Source organism: Rhinopithecus roxellana, chromosome 19 (assembly GCF_007565055.1).
Source record: "Rhinopithecus roxellana isolate Shanxi Qingling chromosome 19, ASM756505v1, whole genome shotgun sequence".
Taxonomy (NCBI): domain Eukaryota; kingdom Metazoa; phylum Chordata; class Mammalia; order Primates; family Cercopithecidae; genus Rhinopithecus; species Rhinopithecus roxellana.
In genome coordinates this window covers 2,148,704-2,165,539 of record NC_044567.1, presented here as the reverse complement: position 1 = coordinate 2,165,539, position 16,836 = coordinate 2,148,704, and the positions used below count along the sequence as shown (strand labels likewise).

The following is a 16,836-nucleotide window of genomic DNA, read 5'->3' as shown; positions in this document are numbered from 1 at the left end:
TTGGTGAGCTAGGAGCTAGGGGCAGAGTAAGAGTTGCTATTCCCTTCATTTTGTTTTTCTCTTTTTAGCTTGTAGCCTATCTGGGCAGAAAATAATCTGTTACCAGCCTGGCCCAACCAGCAAGCTGAACCCTGGGATAGGCAGGGAGCCTTTGGTCCCTTGTGAGTTGTGGGAGGTTACCCTGAAATTCGAGAGGTGACATGACTTGCCAGGATCCCAGAGCAAGTGCAGTGGGAACACCCCCTGGAATCTTACAGGTCAGACTCTCAGCCCCCCTGCTTCTGTCCACACATGCACAGGAGATTTTCAAACCACACTCCCTGCGAGGGAGGAGGGAGGTGCCGAGACAGCTGTGACTCTCGCGCCCATCTTTAATCGGAGAGCTCCGCTCAGACTTTTAAAAAAAGTTAGTTCATGTCTTTTATTAACTCATACACCATTACTTGTCTTCTGGTTTGTTGAAGCAATCATCAGACAACAATTTGCCACAGTAGTTTCGCTCCAAGTGGCTGGCCATAAACACTCCAGTGCCACAATCATCTGAAGGGCATTTCCAAAGATGGTAACTAATTTGGCCATTCTCATCCATTTTCTAGCATTTTAAGTCAGCCAGTTAACCTTCTTTCTCTCATGCTTATTCTTCCTGGGAGTGGTGTAAGATTTCTTCCTTTTGTCAGCACCACCACGAAGTCTTACCACAAGATGAAGAGTAGACTCTTTTTGAAAGTTGTAATCAGCCGGGCACGGTGGCTCACGCCTGTAATTCCAGCACTTTGGGAGGTTGAGGCGGGTGGATCACGAGGTCAGGAGTTCGAGACCAGCCTGGCCAAGATGGTGAAACCCAGTGTCTACTAAAAATAAAAAAAAAAAAATTAGCCAGGTGCGCTAATGCCCGTAATCTCAGCACTTTGGGAGGCCAAGATAGGGGATTGCTTGAGCTCAGGAATTCAAGACGAGCCTGGGTAACATGGTAAAACCCTGTCTCTACTAAAAATACAAAAATCAGCCAGGCATGGTGGTGTGTGCCTGTAGTCCCAGTTACTCGGGAAGCTGAGATGGGAGGATCACTTGAGCCTAGAAGGTGGAGGTTTCAGTGAACCAAGATTGTGCCACTGCATTCCAGCCTGGATGACACAGCAAGACTCTCTCTGAAGGAAGGAAGGAAGGAAGGAAGGAAGGAAGGAAGGAAGGAAGGAAGGAAGGAATTAAGGAGTCAAAGTATATCCATCTTCTTCTTCCAGTTGCTTTCCAGCAAAGATCTGCCTTTGCTGATTAAGAGGAATTCCTTTCTTATTCTGGGTCTTGGCCTTTATATCTTCTGTCATATCCAAGGATTCAGCCTTGAGGATGATGGTCTTCCCCATAAAGAGTTTTATTAAAAAAATCTGTATTTCGGTGGCAGTTCCACTGCAGATGGCAGATTGAAAAGCCAGAATTTTTTTCTGCATTCAGGATCTTGTAGTAGGTTGACAGAAAAAAAGAGGTTTGAAAATACAACAAAAGTGGGGTATGTTAGAAAGGGTAGTCCACACTGAAAGACTGGGAAAACCTAGTAACTAAGAACACAGATTCTAGAACTGGACTCCATGGGTTCAAATCCCAGCTATGCCTCATACGATTTGCATTTCTTTATCTGTAAAATGGATAGATGGAAGCAGTTGTACCTCCTAGGATTGAGAGTGTTACATGAGTGGATATACGTGACGCACTTAGAAAATGCACTCAGTAACTGCCTTGTTAGCTTTTAACTCGGGGATGGGAAACCCAGGTTCGATTAAGCAACTGTTGCTAATTACTAATCAAGGGAGAAGTCAAATTCCTTTCAATAACTAGTTCTATCACTCCATTCACTTCATTCTTTAATATTGATGCTTGGTCAAATTAGTAAAGACATTTTATTTGTTTCGCACCTTTGGTTGGAACAAAGAAAAAATCACTCTGGATAGCGCAAGAAACAAGTTAAGTGGGATAGGGAACTGCTTATATAATAGTCATTATTATAATATAATATAATTATATACACATAATATCTGCTTATATAATAGTAATTATAATATAAAATATAAGCATATAATATATGCTTATATAATAGTGATTATTATAAGCATACTAAAGGGCAAAAAGAGGAGACAGAAATCTCAGAACTGGATGAGAATGGGTTCTTGAATGCAGGATCCGGGGCGGTGTGGCTCCTGCAGGTGCAGCAGCCACGTCCCCTTCCGTCTTCAGAAGCAGGAGCTGGTGGCTTCGTGCTGGAACAGCCCATTGTCCACTCATTCTCATGCCCCTGTTTTGGGACAATGGGGTGACCACTTTGTTTTAATTGCTTACGTAATTGTTTGCCTTTCCCTATGAAATGCAGTCTCAGCGTGGGCAGCACCCAGCCAGGCTCACTACTGCTTGTTGGCAGAGCACCTAGCACATGGCAGTCACCCCACAAATGGTAGCTGGCTAGATGGTGTATAAGGTAGGACATGGGGAGGCTTCCTCGCTCCCCCTACTGCTGCTTCTCTTCTGTACCCTTCTGCCCATCTCCTGCCCGCAGCCTCTCTGGCTCTTCCGCCACACTCCCGCACTGCTAGTCATGGTCAGATTCCCAAGAGAGAGAACATTGCACCAAACTAGCTCCTCTTGCTGCTCTCCTTAGTCGCTGATTCGTTCTTCCATCCGCCTGCCTACGTGTCCACTCATCTATTCATCTTTCGTTGCTACTGAGTATCTGTTTTCCTTTGACTTCTCTAGTTCCTCCCATGGGACTTCGGTGGGATGGACCCCACCCCAGATCTAGCCATTGCATTGGCCACTGGGATGGCTTCAGAGAAAGTCGTGTGCCCCAATTTAGGCTAACGAGAGAACAGCTGGTTCTTATCTGGACCATGTGGTGTAAGAACAAGGTCTTGTCTGCCTAGGTGTTCTGGGCCAACCCAAGGAGCCACACAAGATAGGATGGAGTGGGAGACAGGTACAGAGAGAGAGGGAAAGGTTGATTAGGTAGTGGATGACATGGTTTGAGTTACCGGATCAAGTCTCATTTGAAGCTAGAACTATTTCTGAACATCCAAGATTTTTTAGCTATTACATTCCTTTAGTCAGTTTTAATTGGGTGCTTTAATTGGGTTGCTTGCAACGTAAAGGATCCTACCTGACACGCCATCTAGTCAGCTATCATTTGTGGGGTGACTGCCATGTGCTAGGTACTCTGCCAACAAGCAGTAGTAAGCCTGGCTGGGTGCTGCCCAAGCTGAGGCTACATCTCATAGGGAAAGGCAGACAATTACATAAGCAATTAAAACAAAGTGGTCACCCCATTGTCCCATAGCTGAGTGGATGGTTGGATTGGCTCCATTTTATTTTTCCTTTTTTCTTTTTTTTGAAGCGGAGTCTCGCTCTGTCGCCCAGGCTGGAGTGCAGTGGCACAATCTTGGCTCACTGCAAGCTCCGTCTCCTGGGTTCACACCATTCTCCTGCCTCAGCCTCCCGAGTAACTGGGACTACAGGCGCCCGCTACCACGCCTGGCTAATTTTTTTGTAATTTTAGTAGAGAAGGGGTTTCACTGTGTTAGCCAGGATGGTTTCGATCTCCTGACCTCGTGATCCGCCTGCCTCGGCCTCCCAAAGTGCTGGGATTACAGGTGTGAGCCACCGCGCCCCGCCGGTTCCATTTTTTAAAGCCAGTCTTTACATATCTTTATGTGTGCCCATGCATAGGAAAATGTTAGAGATGTGATCTGTAGGCTTATTTTACACTTTGCTTTGTTTTTGCAGTGAACCTTAATTACTCTAAAATCAAGAGGGGAAATGCTATTAGAATCAAAATGATAAGTATGGTAAGCATTGTGCCGGAAGAGGTACCAGATGCTGTTAGGAGCACTTAGCAGGGACTGGCTTTAGGCAGCTGCATAACTGCAGGGAGCAGTAGAGAAGATTCAGTGAGGCTCCCTTGTGCATGGAGACATTCCTGTGTAGGCCCACTCTTAACAAGGTCCTGGAGGTATCAGCTGGTCAGAGAAGCCAGGCACAGGAGCCTGGAGTCCCTGGCTCCTTCTCCAAACTGACTGGGGCGTTGACTCCCTGATCTGGCCAGGAGCATTTCCCCAGCTCATTCCTCTGCCTTAAAGTGGAGAGCTGATTACTGGAAACACAAAGCCCTTTCCTTTCAGGGCTCCAGAAGCTGAACATTAAGAAACCATTGCAAATACAGTAATTGCTCAGAATGAGCATTAATGTCCTATTAAAAAGAGGCAGCTGCTGTGGCTGGAATGTCTAATTCAGCAACCATTTCCTGAGAACCATGTTAATGTGATTTGAGCTAATTACCTCCTCCCCTCTGCCAAGGCTCAGTCCAGAAATGTCTGAGGCCTCTGCCCTTCAGTCTTTGGAGAAGCACAAGAATCCCTCACTCCCTTTCCTGATGGGGGTGTTCCGGAGGTTCAGGCAGCAAGCAATCATCAATCAATCAGCGACTGGCCACTCTGTGCTTGACATTGGACTAGGTGCTGAGGAGGTGGGGACACTCATGAAATCTCATTTTGTGCGTTTGAGGCATTTGACATTTGTCTAAGAAGTCAGGACAACTGTGGCTAAGAATTGGAGAACATATAAGACAGCATGGACTCTTCATTAGTTCAGTCATTCTTGGTGGTAGAGGGCACACTGGTGGATAACACAGCTCTGGTCCCACAGTCATAGGAGCTTATATTCTAATGAGACAGACGTTGACTAAACAATTGCACAGTGGTTGATTAACCACGAACATATTAACCAATTGCACAGTGGTTGATTAACCACATAACAGTAATATGCATGATGGATCATTACAGGATGTCATGGGAGAATAAAATGAGGAGTGGGGTGGAAACTGACCTAGCCTGGGTGGTGGTGGTGGCGGGGGTGGGGAGGGGGGCAGGGGTGGGGAGGGGACGGTCTGAAAAAACCTCCTAGGGAACAGGAGACCTGAGAATGAGCAGGAATGAGCAGAGCACAGGGGCGAAGAGGAGCTCTTCACCTCCGCACTGTTTGAGGAGTACGGGAGGCTGGACACAGAAAGGAAAGGGCAGGGTGGTGCCTGATAAAGCAGCACTATCTGTCTGTCTTGCTGCCTGCAGCAGTGTGTCGTGGTGCCTGGTGTCAGGACCTTGGAGTTGGGAGACCTGGGTTCCAGTGGCACCTCTGGCTTTGTGTTCCCAGAGGAGTTACTCCCGTGTTGTTGGGAACACACGGTGCACACCTGGGTTTCAACTCCTCAGGGGAAAACACTGGAGATTACTAACTTCCAGTGCAAAAATCCCATGATTATGTAAATTCTAGGTTCTGAGTCCTGCAGCAATGAGATGGAACCATCCTGTAAGGGTCTGTAGGGGTTGGAAGGGGAGAGAGTGCAGGGGACCAAGTCAGACTATGGGGTCTGAGGGTGTAAAAGGTGGTCCCTTCTGTGACCAGGAGCAAGTTCTCTTCCTTTCTGGGCCTTGCAGCTGCACTGTCCCAAGCCCTACAATTGGGCTTCTCTTGTCCAGCCCTCACTCCTGCAGCTGAGTTCTAGTCCAGCTAGAACTCCAGTCATGGAGATTACTTGAGTTCTTTTCCTGGGGCCTCTTGGTCCCCTTGTAAATCAGAGGCTGAGGACAGAGACTTGATGGCAAAGGGAAGGGGTGAGCAGAGATCTGGATACAATTCCACCTCTGGCCTTATTAGTGAGGTGACTGGTAGATGCTGTGAAATGCACCCAGACTCCTCTTCAGGAACGAAGGACTTATTTGCCCAGCTCCTGGGAATTCCGCCGGAGGTGGCTTTCAGCCGTCAGCCTTGGATTGCCTCACCTGAAAAAAATGGCCTGTCCCAAAGTCATGCCTCTTTCCGGGGGCAGCCTGTGATCGGGGACTGATCCAAGCCAGGGTATAAAGGCCTGGTTCCCTCTACCCAACTTGAGACAACTCCAAATGGTCAGCTCAGCTCCAAAACTCCTCCGGGTTGACTGAGACCTTCTTTAAGACGGCATCGCAGCTCAACGTTTCCCGTCTCTTCCTGGCAGTCGTGCACACGGAGCTTTGTCTCAGGTTCTGCTTCTCTGGGAACCTAACCTGCAACCGTGCTCTTCAACAAGCTGCTTCAGCGTTTTGTGCCTCAGTTTCCTCATTTGTAACATGGGGATAATAATGACCACACTTTAGGCTGTTGTAAGGATTTAAAAAATAAATTCCTGGTGGTGGGATCATTTATAAGGATATCTGTGTTTCGTCATGACTTGGAGAATCTTACCAGCATTGAGTGACAATCAGAAATGTTTCCAGATGTGGCCAAATGACCCTGGGGAGGACGGGGAGTCAGAATCACCCCTGGTGGAGAATTAGTGGTTTTAAAAAGGGAGGGGGGGTAGGCATGGTGGCTGACTTCTATAGTCCTAACGCTTTGTGAGGCAGAGGCAGGAGGATCACTTGAGGCCAGGAGTTCAAGACCACCAGCCTGGGCAACACAGTGAGACACCATCTCTACAAAAAATTAAAAAATTAGCTGGATGTGGTGGCTCGTGCCTATAGTCCCAGCTACTAGGGAGGCTGAGGTGGGAGGATTGCTTGAACCCAGGAGGTTAAGGCTGCAGCGAATCATGATCATCACGCCACTGCACTCCAGCCTGGGTGACAGAGCAAGACACTGTCTCTTAAAAAAATATTTAAAGAAGAAAAGGGAATGGGGAAACTCATTTATCCATTTCCCTTGGGGATTATACATCAGGGCACAAACACCACTCCACACTTCCCAGCCTCCCTGAGGCTGCGGCCTGGCCGTCACTTTCTTCATTAGACAGGACTGAGCAGTCACTGCTCTCTCTCCCTGGAGGGGAGGGACTGGAAGCCATTGTTTCTTTCCAGGAGAACCTGGGCTTCTAATTTCATCCCGTGGGTAAACTGTATTGGGCACAGGACAAAGCTCTCAGTTAGTACAAGGGATGGTCCAGGTGAGGGTTCATTTGGTCTCATCACAAATCCCCGCAGGGTCCTCTTAGCAGCAGGGAGCAGAACTGGGCCTCTGACCCCTGGTGGCTGTAGGTCCTCCTTTCCTGAATGATCAGTGAGGTGGTTCCCTAGCAACGGCACAGGCTCCTAGCAGCCCCAGGGCACATGAACCACGGACAAAGGGCAGATGAGACAAAAGAGTCTCCCAGTGCTGTTGTGGGCATTGTGTCAGCGTTTACCCTGGGGAGCTTCTGGACGTGCTGTTGATCCTTCTCTCTGGAGGATAGCAGCCTGGCCCCTGCCCACCCCACTGGAGCCGTTACTCAGAGCTCTGGGCTACAAAGGCCCAGAGAAAGGACCCTGGGGAGGAGGCTACATGGAGGCTACATTCATTCATTCATTCACTCACTGATTCATTCAATAGGTATACTTTGGTATCTCTACTATATCTATCTATTGAGCCACTAATATGTGTATATCTCTGGGAATATTAAGTTGGTTGAGATATGGGTTGAATATGCCACGCAACAGTGGGGAATTTAAAACAGTCCTTGACCTCCAGTAGTTTTTTTGTTTTGTTTTGTTTTGAGACAGAGTCTCGCTCTGTTGCCCAGGCCGGAGTGCAGTGGCACAATGTCGGCTCATTGCAACCTCTGCCTCTGGGTTCAAGCAATTCTCCTGCCTCAGCCTCCGGAGTAGCTGGGATTACGGGCGCCTGCCAGCAAACCTGGCTAATTTTTATATTTTTATAGAGACGGGTTTTCACCATGTTGGCTAGGCTGGTCTTGAACTCCTGACCTGAGGTGATCCGCCCACCTCGGCCTCCCAAAGTGCTGGGATTACAGGTGTGAGCCACCGCGCCCGGCCTTCAGTAGTTTTTTATTGGGTTGGGAGAACCATCCACTCCCAGGAAAGCTAAGGACTAATAGGAATTTTCTGTAAAGCAGAAGCACGCGGGAGAAATTACCAGGCGCCTGTGATGGAGGAGGATGGAGCAGCCTTTATTGTCTGCTCAGGTGTGGGAACCCCTTAGCACCTGTATGGCTTGGGAGGAACTGTAACTGACCGATTCCACAGATGAGGCATGTGGAGCTCCGAGAAGTGAAGAACATGCCCCAATACATTGCCTGTGCTGAAGACAAACAGGGCTTGATGATGTGAGGATTTGCCCCCCCTTTTCTGTTAGATCCCGCCTGGCTGCTTCCACTCTCTGACTTGCCTCCTAGTTGCTGGCCTCACGTTTCCTCCTCCTCCGCTTTTCTAGAAAATATGCTCTTTTAAGAACCAAGTCTGAAGTGAAGGCCGTACTTGAACTTGGGGTTGGCTGGGCCACTCAGGCCGCTTAGGGTGCTCTATCTCCCTACCACCTGCACTCTGAGAAACACATAAAGGACTCGCTGGTTTGGGAGTCCTGGGTGGGGTTGGGTGAGGGTGTGTGAGTCAGCTTGGATAAAGAAAATCATCCAGGAAGGATGTGCTTTGGGACACGGACTGCTGACCTCTTTTCTGACCCTCTTTGTTCCAGGCAGCTGTGCAGATCCCAATTTTGGCTGTTTCCAGGAGTCTGTGCTTTTTTCCCCAAGGGGCTGGCCAGGAAGGGCTGCCTGGGAGACAGTGGCTGCTCACTCTTTCCATTTTTCTCTCCTGTGATCTCAAAGCCACTCATTAAGGGAACCATCCTCTCCTTGGGCAATTTCCTTCTGTGTAGAGAGTGAATGACATTTGTACTATTTGCTCATCTAATGCACCCGGCATGTCCTCCTTTCTGTTTAATTTGGGTCCCAACTAGGGAGTCCTGTACTGGCATCATTCAGGCAGATGGGGGCCCTGGTCACTGCATTTCTGGCAGCACAGGTCCCCCTCTACCTTGGATAACTGCCCCGCCCAGTTACCCATCGAGGGAATGCTTCAAACGGCTGGGAAAAGGCACAGAAAAAGGTGTGAGCAGTGGTGAAGCTTGTCTTTATTAACCAGCGAGCAAACACATTTTAATTAAATTGCAAAGATACATATCTTTGGTTCCCTCTTGATATCTAGCAGAAAGTATGCCAGGGAAGAAAATTTACACAGGGAGAATATTCAAATCAGAAGTATTTTCCAGTTTAGAATATCAACAGGGGCAGGCAGGGGCTGGGGAGAAGAACAGGAGTGGTTATCTTGGAGTCCTCTGTGAAGTCCCTCACGAAGAAAAGACTTATTCAAGAATATTCAAGAATTCTCGGCCGGGCACGGTGGCTCATTCCTGTAATCACAGCACTTTGGGAGGCCAAGGCGGGCAGATCACGAGGTCAGGAGATCGAGACCATCCTGGCTAACACGGTGAAACCCCGTCTCTACTAAACGAAATATAAAAAAATTAGCTGGGCGTGGTGGCGGGTGCCTGTAGTCCCTGCTACTCGGGAGGCTGAGGCAGGAGAATGTTGTGAACCCAGGAGGCAGAGCTTGCAGTGAGCCTGAGATAGCACCATTGCACTCCAGCCTGGGCGAGAGAGCGAGACTCTGTCTCAAAACAAACAGCAACAAAAAAATAATTCTCACCTCCCAGGGTTATGTCTATTTGAAACTTGGAATAATTGCCTTAGTTGGCTGATCTATCCCTGAAGGAGAAATTATAAAAATTAAGATGGGGAAGGGAGGTGTGGAGAGAGATGCTGGAAATATTCTGGCTACTGCAGTAACTGGATGGCTATCTGCTTTTCTGCAGGCCCTTAATGTAAAAGCCGTGCTCCAAGTCCCCTCCTGACTTCTAGTCACTTCCATGCTGCCAGCAGAGGGCATGGGATTCTTCGTGAGGAGCCTGAGTCTCAGCTTTGCCCGGTCCTTGCTGTGTGACCTTGGGTAAGTTACATAACCTCTCTGAGCCTCAGTTTTCTCAGCCATAAAACAGAGACAATAGCCCTACCTTTCAGGATTGTGGTGAGAAGTAAATAAGACTATGCAAATAGGCCTTTCTTCCCCTTCCTCCTCTTCCACCTGGGGGCCCTGCTGTTCCTTTCTCAAGCTGTCCCTCCTCCCAGCAGCTTTCTGAGTCTGCGTGCACTCCTGAGGGCTCGTCCTCCTCATCTACCTGTACCCTTTGGAACAGCTAGGGCTACCCTTGGTCGCATTATTATCTCAATTACATTCCCATCTCTTACACTGGAAAGCTGACCACCTGTATAATCCACATCTGAACACAGAGCCAGCACATGGGAGGCCTCTTAACGTTGAATGAAATCGCTTTGCAAATCGTAAAGAGCTTCCAACAGCCCCTTAGCTGTCATCGCCCAGGGAAGCATTTGTCATTGCAAAACTGAACCACCCTCACCAAAAAGTGAAGCATGCCTGGATCCAACCTGTAGAGGGAGGCTTGGGGGAAGGAGCGGATGCAGGGCCCATTGTGTGCCACTTGGGAGAGGAGTCGTGAAAGGCCACTGACTGGGGAGCCCAGGCCTCTGCAAGCCCAGGCTGTTCACTCCGTGGTTGGATATAAGTCAAGATCCTCTCAGCCTTCCTCCATCATCTTTCTGCAGTCCACCACTGCAGCTTCACTATGCCCCCCTCCCCCAGAGCTGGAATAAAGGAGCTCTGCTGGACTCTTCCTGCCTGCCCCGGGATCTTTGTGTCTCGCATCTCTGAGATCTTGGTCCCATCACCAACTTGCTCTGTGACTTTGCAAAAGTCACTTAGTTTCTCTGAGCCTTGATTTTCTTATTTATAAAATGGAGTGCCTCGAGAATCAAAGGAAATAGAGGGAATGTCTTCCCTGTTTCCTCAGCTACAGCTCAGGTGCTCTCCACCCTGGGGGCCCAGAAGAATTACCTGGGAGCTTTAAGAACATTTGAATGTCGCCCTGCGGGTCTCCCAGTCGCCTTTCTGACTCAGTGGATCTTGAATGAGACTAGGGCATTGGCTACTTTTTTTTAAAGCTCCCAAGGTGATTCCTGGGTTGAGTAGGGGCTGAGAACCACTGTGAGCTGCTTGGCCAACAACAGGGCCCCTCTGTCCTAGCTGTTGTCACTCTGTCTGGCTTCACTCCAACTCCCACCCTACAACCCTGCCTCTTAGAGGCTGCTAAACATCTTGTAGTTTCCCAGAGGGATCTCTCTCTCTCCCCCACTCTCCCTCCCTCTCTCTCTCCCTTTTTCTCTCTCCCTCTCTAGGCCCTCTCCTCTCTCTCCCTCCCCCTCTGTCTCTTTCCCTTCCTTGCTCTCCCTTTCCCCCTCTTCCTTTTCCTCTCTCTGTCCCTTTCTCTCTTCCTCTCTATCCCTCCCCTCTCCCTCTCTTTCTCCCTCCCTCTTTCTCCTTCTCTCCCTCTCTCTTTTTTCCTTTCTCCCTTCGTCTCTCTTTCCCTTTCTCCCTCCCTCTCTCTTACCCTTCCTCCTTCTCTCTCTCTCCCTCTCCCCTTTCTCCCTCTCTCTCTCTCTCCCTTTCTCTTTTCCTCTCTACCCCTCTTCTCTCTCTCTCTCCCTTTTTCTGTCCCCCTCCCCACTCTTTTTCCTCCCCCCCACCTTTCCCTTTCTTCCTCTCTCTCTCTCTCTGGTTTCTCTGCCTTTCTATGTCACCCTGTTCTCCCCACCCAGACTGCTGTCCTCACCCGCCTTGGTCTGGGATCTCCTCCATCTCCTCTAGGCTTAGCTGAGCCCCTCTCATCCTGGGAGCCTCACCTGGGCCCTGTGTTTGGGGTTGGCCCCTCCCTGCGCCTCCATTCCACCTGCTGCCACCTTGAGGCTTGTCTCTGTGTCTCCTAATTGTCAATGTCTCACTGCCCTGGAGGCCCCTACCTGGCTCAGAGCCTGGCATATGGTGGGGGTTCTGAGTTTGCCCGTCCTGCCTTCCTTCCCTCCCTCTCCTTCGGCCTCCTTGGTCTCTTTCAGCAGCGTTCTCAAGTTTTAGCAAGCATCAGACTCACCTGGAAGGCCTGTCAAAACACACATTGCTGGGCCCCACCCCCAGGGTTTCCTATTTAGTGCAGAGGACGGGTAGATGATTTGCCATTCTAACAATTTCCCATTCTGAGAGCCACCGCTTTAGAGCAGGATGTTTCAACCTGGCTACTATGGACATGCTGGGCTGGGTAATTCCTCGTTGTGTGCCCTGTGCACTGTAAGATGCTGGGCAGCTTCCCTGGCCTGTACCCACCAGATGCCAGTAGTAACCCTCCTCCAGATGCAGCAACCAGAAATGTCACCAAATGTCACCTGGCCAGATGTCCCCTATGGGGGCAAAATCACCCTGACATTGAGAACTGCTGCTCTAGAACTCTTTGTCCCGGGGGTGGAGTGGACCCTGTGGGGACTTGGCGGGCCCAAGTTCTAAATTACTGTCCTCAAGCCAAATCAGGCCAGCCACCTGTTTTTATAAATAAGGGCGCACTGGAACACACAGCCCCACCCATTCATTGTTATCTTTCTACTGCTTTCTTGCTACAAGGGTGGAACTGAGTAGTTGCGACAGAGGCCGTCTGGTCTGCAAAGTCTGAGATATTCGCTATCTGGCTCTTTTCAGAAAAAGTCTGCTGACCCCTTTGCAGACCCTGAAGGGGTCTGGTAGAATGGGATGTGGTAGAAGGACCCGGGCAGGCACGCCCACCCACTGTCTTCCATCCAAAGGAAGGGTAGTCCTTCAGGCTGAAGCTCAATAAAGGGGGTATTCTATCCCCAGGAGTTTCCTATGTGTGCTGGGAAGAGGGTTGGGAGTGGCATTGGGCCCGGCAGCCTGGCGCCAGGCTGGGATTTTCCACCACTGCCCGGTTAACGGCCATGTGGTCACCTCCCTTTGACCAGACCTGGGCTCTGCCTATCTACAGGGTAAACAAGAGCTCTGCACACAGCCCCAAGGAGAAGGAACCAAGGGGGTAGATTCTGAGGCAGAGTGGAAGTGTATATGGCATTTGGGTCTGATATGTCAAGGGGAAGACTGGGGAAGAGGGACGTTGGGCCAGTCCATTCATTCATTCGACATTTATGGAGCATCTGCTGAATCCAAGGCACCATATAATAGGCACAGTGAACAAGATACTGTTCTTGTCCTCCTGGATTTTCAGAGTTTGGGGGAAACAAGCAAGGAAGGGATGATTACCCTTGGGGAAGCAGAGGGGTGACACAGAGGAGGCTCTAACCAGTTTTGCTGGTGCAGTTGGAGAGGGCTTTGAAGACAAGATAATACCTATTTTTGAGCCACGAGTCTACTCTGTTCCCCTCCCTTTAATGGGACAACTTTTAAGCCCCCCAGATTCCTTCCTAAGTGCTCCAGCTATGTATCAGCTCAAGTCTGTGCCCTGATTTTCATACCTCCTTGAGCTAAGCCCTCTGCCCCCATCAAGGAGGCCTCAGCTGGTCCCTCCCCACCCCGTTTCTCTTGTCCAGAGCACGAGGAATGCATGGCAGGCTGTTTGCAGCAACTGAGTAGTCTAGCAGGGGTGCCCCTTCTGGGGCATTGCTCATGCCTGTCCCCTCTGCCTGGTCACTGTCCTCCTCCTGTCTCCTGGCCCATCTTAATCCAAATCCCACCTTGGCTTTTTCACATCCACACAAATGCTCCCTCATCTGTGAAGGGGGATCATAGATTGCGGTTGACTATGGATCACAGTTGTGCATGTGCATGGCTTCAGAACCATGCAATATTCATCTCTGTACTCTTTATAGTCAAATTTAGCACCACAGTGCCTCCCTGGAAGTTCACGCAGTGAGTGAATGAATAAATGGCATCCTAAGGACTTAAGGGAGATGGCAGTGTTGTCTGGTTCTAATTCTTTACATCTGTCCAGCACTAAATAGTTGCAGGGCACTTTGAAACTTGAGCTCATTAATCACCACCCAGAGGCACAAGGTCAACAGAGTGGGCATTGCTTATCAATCAGGGTTTTTCACTAGTCCGGGCAGTAAGCAAATGGCTTTCTTTCTTTTTTTTTTCTCTTGGTGGTAAGAAAATGGCTTTGGCTAAATTAATCAAAAGGGACAGGTATGGGAAGGGCACAGAGAAACTCACAGATTTGTGACCTTGACCGCTGAAAGAAATTTATTTTAGGCCGGGCGCGGTGGCTCAAGCCTGTAATCCCAGCACTTTGGGAGGCCGAGACGGGCGGATCACGAGGTCAGGAGATCGAGACCATCCTGGCTAACATGGTGAAACCCTGTCTCTACTAAAAATACAAAAAACTAGCCGGGCGACGTGGCGGGCACCTATAGTCCCAGCTACTCGGGAGGCTGAGGCAGGAGAATGGCGTGAACTCGGGAGGCGGAGCTTGCAGTGAGCTGAGATCCGGCCACTGCACTCCAGCCTGGGTGGCAGAGCGAAACTCCGTCTCAAAAAAAAAAAAAAAAAAGAAATTTATTTTAAATTTTGCAACTGATTTTACCATACACTTATCTATATAACAGAAGTAAAATTTAGAAGAATCAATACTGACCTGAGGCCAAGTATGGTGGCTCATGCCTGTAATCTAAGCACTTTGGGAGGCTGAGGCAGGAGGATTGCTTGAGTCTAGGAGTTCAAGACCAGCCTGGGCAATATGGTGAAACCCCATCTCTACAAAAAATACAAAAATTAGCTGGGTGTGATGGTGTCTACCTGTAATACCAGCTACTGGGGAGGCTGAGGAGGGAGGATCGCTTGGGCTCGGGAGGTCGAGGCTACAGTGAGCTGTGATGGTGACACCCCTCTGCCTGGGTGACAGAGTGAGACTGTCTCAAAACAAACAAATACACAAAAAAATGACCTGAGTTTGAGTTTATATTCTGTATCACTTTTAAAAACTGATGGCCAAGGACCCAGTACACTGATTTCATGATCCACAGAGGGTCACAATCTGTGTGTAAAATATTGGTTTAAAGGATAAAGCCAAACTCCTTTGGAATGATATCAAAGGTTCCTTGGTAACCCAGCCCCTACCCGCCTCCCAGACCTTACCCATTCTTGCCGTTTTCGTTTCTTGTAAGTTTCTGTTTCTTTGAATTCCTTTATGTACCCTATGCTGGATCTCATGCTGGTGCCTTTGCTCACCCCATGTCATCTGCCCAAATTGTCATCTTCCTCTTCACTTCCCCTCCCCACTTTCTTCTTCAAGCCTCGGCTTATCTCCTTGGAACAGGTCAGAGCCTCTTCTGTACTCTCAGAGGACTCTGAGTCGGGAACCACCTGTCTCAAAGTCATTGATATTCCCAGACCCTGCCATAGGCCTATTGAGGTGGGTGGTGAATCTGGACATCTACTGAACTAGCCCAGGCGATCTCTTTTGGTTTTTTTGAGATGGAGTCTTGCTCTGTCACCCAGGCTGGAGTACAATGGCGCAGTCTAGGCTCACTGCAGCCTCCTCCTCCCAGGTTCAAGCAATTCTCCTGCCTCAGCCTCCCGAGTTGCTGGGATTATAGGTGCCTGCCACCACACCTGGCTAATTTTTGTATTTTTTGTAGAGACAGGGTTTCACCGTGTTGGTCAGGCTGGTCTCAAACTCCTGATCTTATGATCTGCCTGCCTCGGCCTCCCAAAGTGCTGGGATTACAAGTGTGAGCCACCTCTCTTGGCAGCTCAGGTGATCTTATCCACATGCACATTAACACTGGAGACTTACCGGTCCAGAGTGTCAGTTCCTTCACTGCTACTGGCTGTGCTCTTTATCCACGTATATGCTGTTGTAATGGCTCTTCAGCACCTCACCCCTGTCCTATTTTAGAGGAATTCCCTGCCATATCATCTTTTTTTTTCACTTTTTAATTTTAAAATTATTACTTATTTGTGATTTTTTTGTTGTTATTTTGTTTGTTTGTTTGTTTTTTGACGTAGTCTTGCTCTGTCGCCCAGGCTGCAGTGCAGTGGTGAGATCTCAGCTCACTGCAATCTCTGCCTCCTGGGTTCAAGCAATTCTCCTGCCTCAGCCTCCTGAGTAGCTGGGATTACAGGTGCCCACCACCATGCCTGGCTAGTTTTTGGATTTTTAGTAGAGATGGGATTTCACCATGTTGGCTAGGCTGGTCTCAAATTCCTGACCTCAGGTGATCCACCTGCCTCAGCCTCCCAAAGTGCTGGGATTATAGGCATGAGCCACCACATCAGGCCTATTTATGTTTTTTTAGAGACAGAGTCTCTCTGTGCCACCCAGCCTGGAGTGCAGTGGCATGGTCATAGCTCACTGCAGCCTTGCACTCTTGAGCACAAGTGATCCTCCTGCCTCAGCCTCCTGAGTAGCTGGGACCACAGGTGTGTACCACCATGTGCATCTAACCCTGCCATAGCATCTTGATGAGAGACAAAACCCATTTCTCCATAGAACCTGAAAAATTCTGCTTGCCCAGTTCCCTGGCACAGGGGACATGGGCATGTGGCCTTGTCTCAGTCAAGCAGTCTCACCAACCTGAGACTTTGAATCAGGAGCTGGTGACCCAAAGCAGCAGAGAAGGTGGAGAATGCTTCGGTGGTGGCATCTGCAAGGGTCCAGTTCCCAGAAGCAACTGTGGTGCAGTGAGCCGGGAAGCCCAACACTCACATGGCGGGGGAGGGTGGCTGGTTCTTTGGCATGAGCTTGGCTTAGCCTCCCTGTCAGCTTCCCATTCTCAGAATCTGGTTCTCCCGTGTTTGTGGCCATTTGGGGAACCCACTCGATATCCTTTCAATTTACTACCTTTCTCCTTAAATTTACCAGAGTGGACTTGCTTTGACACTTACGAGTATGAAAACCCCACAGACACACCAGCACCTACAAATGGTAAATCTTTGCTGATACAGGAGCAAATCACCCCAAGGCTCAACGCTGCCATTCCAGCTTTCATCTCAGTCTCATTTAAGTCCACCCTTGGTCCCACCCCAAGCACCTGGCAACCCAACCCTTAACCTTGGCTGTTGGCTTTGTCATTCCAGCCAATGAGACCTAAAGGCAGAGTCACAGCTTGTGTATCTTCTTTAAGGAGAG

At 49.3% G+C, this 16,836-nt stretch overlaps 1 pseudogene; it reads right to left on the bottom strand.

The window, feature by feature from the left end:
• Positions 1-439: 439 nt before the first annotated feature.
• Positions 440-1,448, bottom strand: LOC104675139 (annotated as a pseudogene).
• Between the last annotated feature and the right edge of the window lie 15,388 nt (positions 1,449-16,836).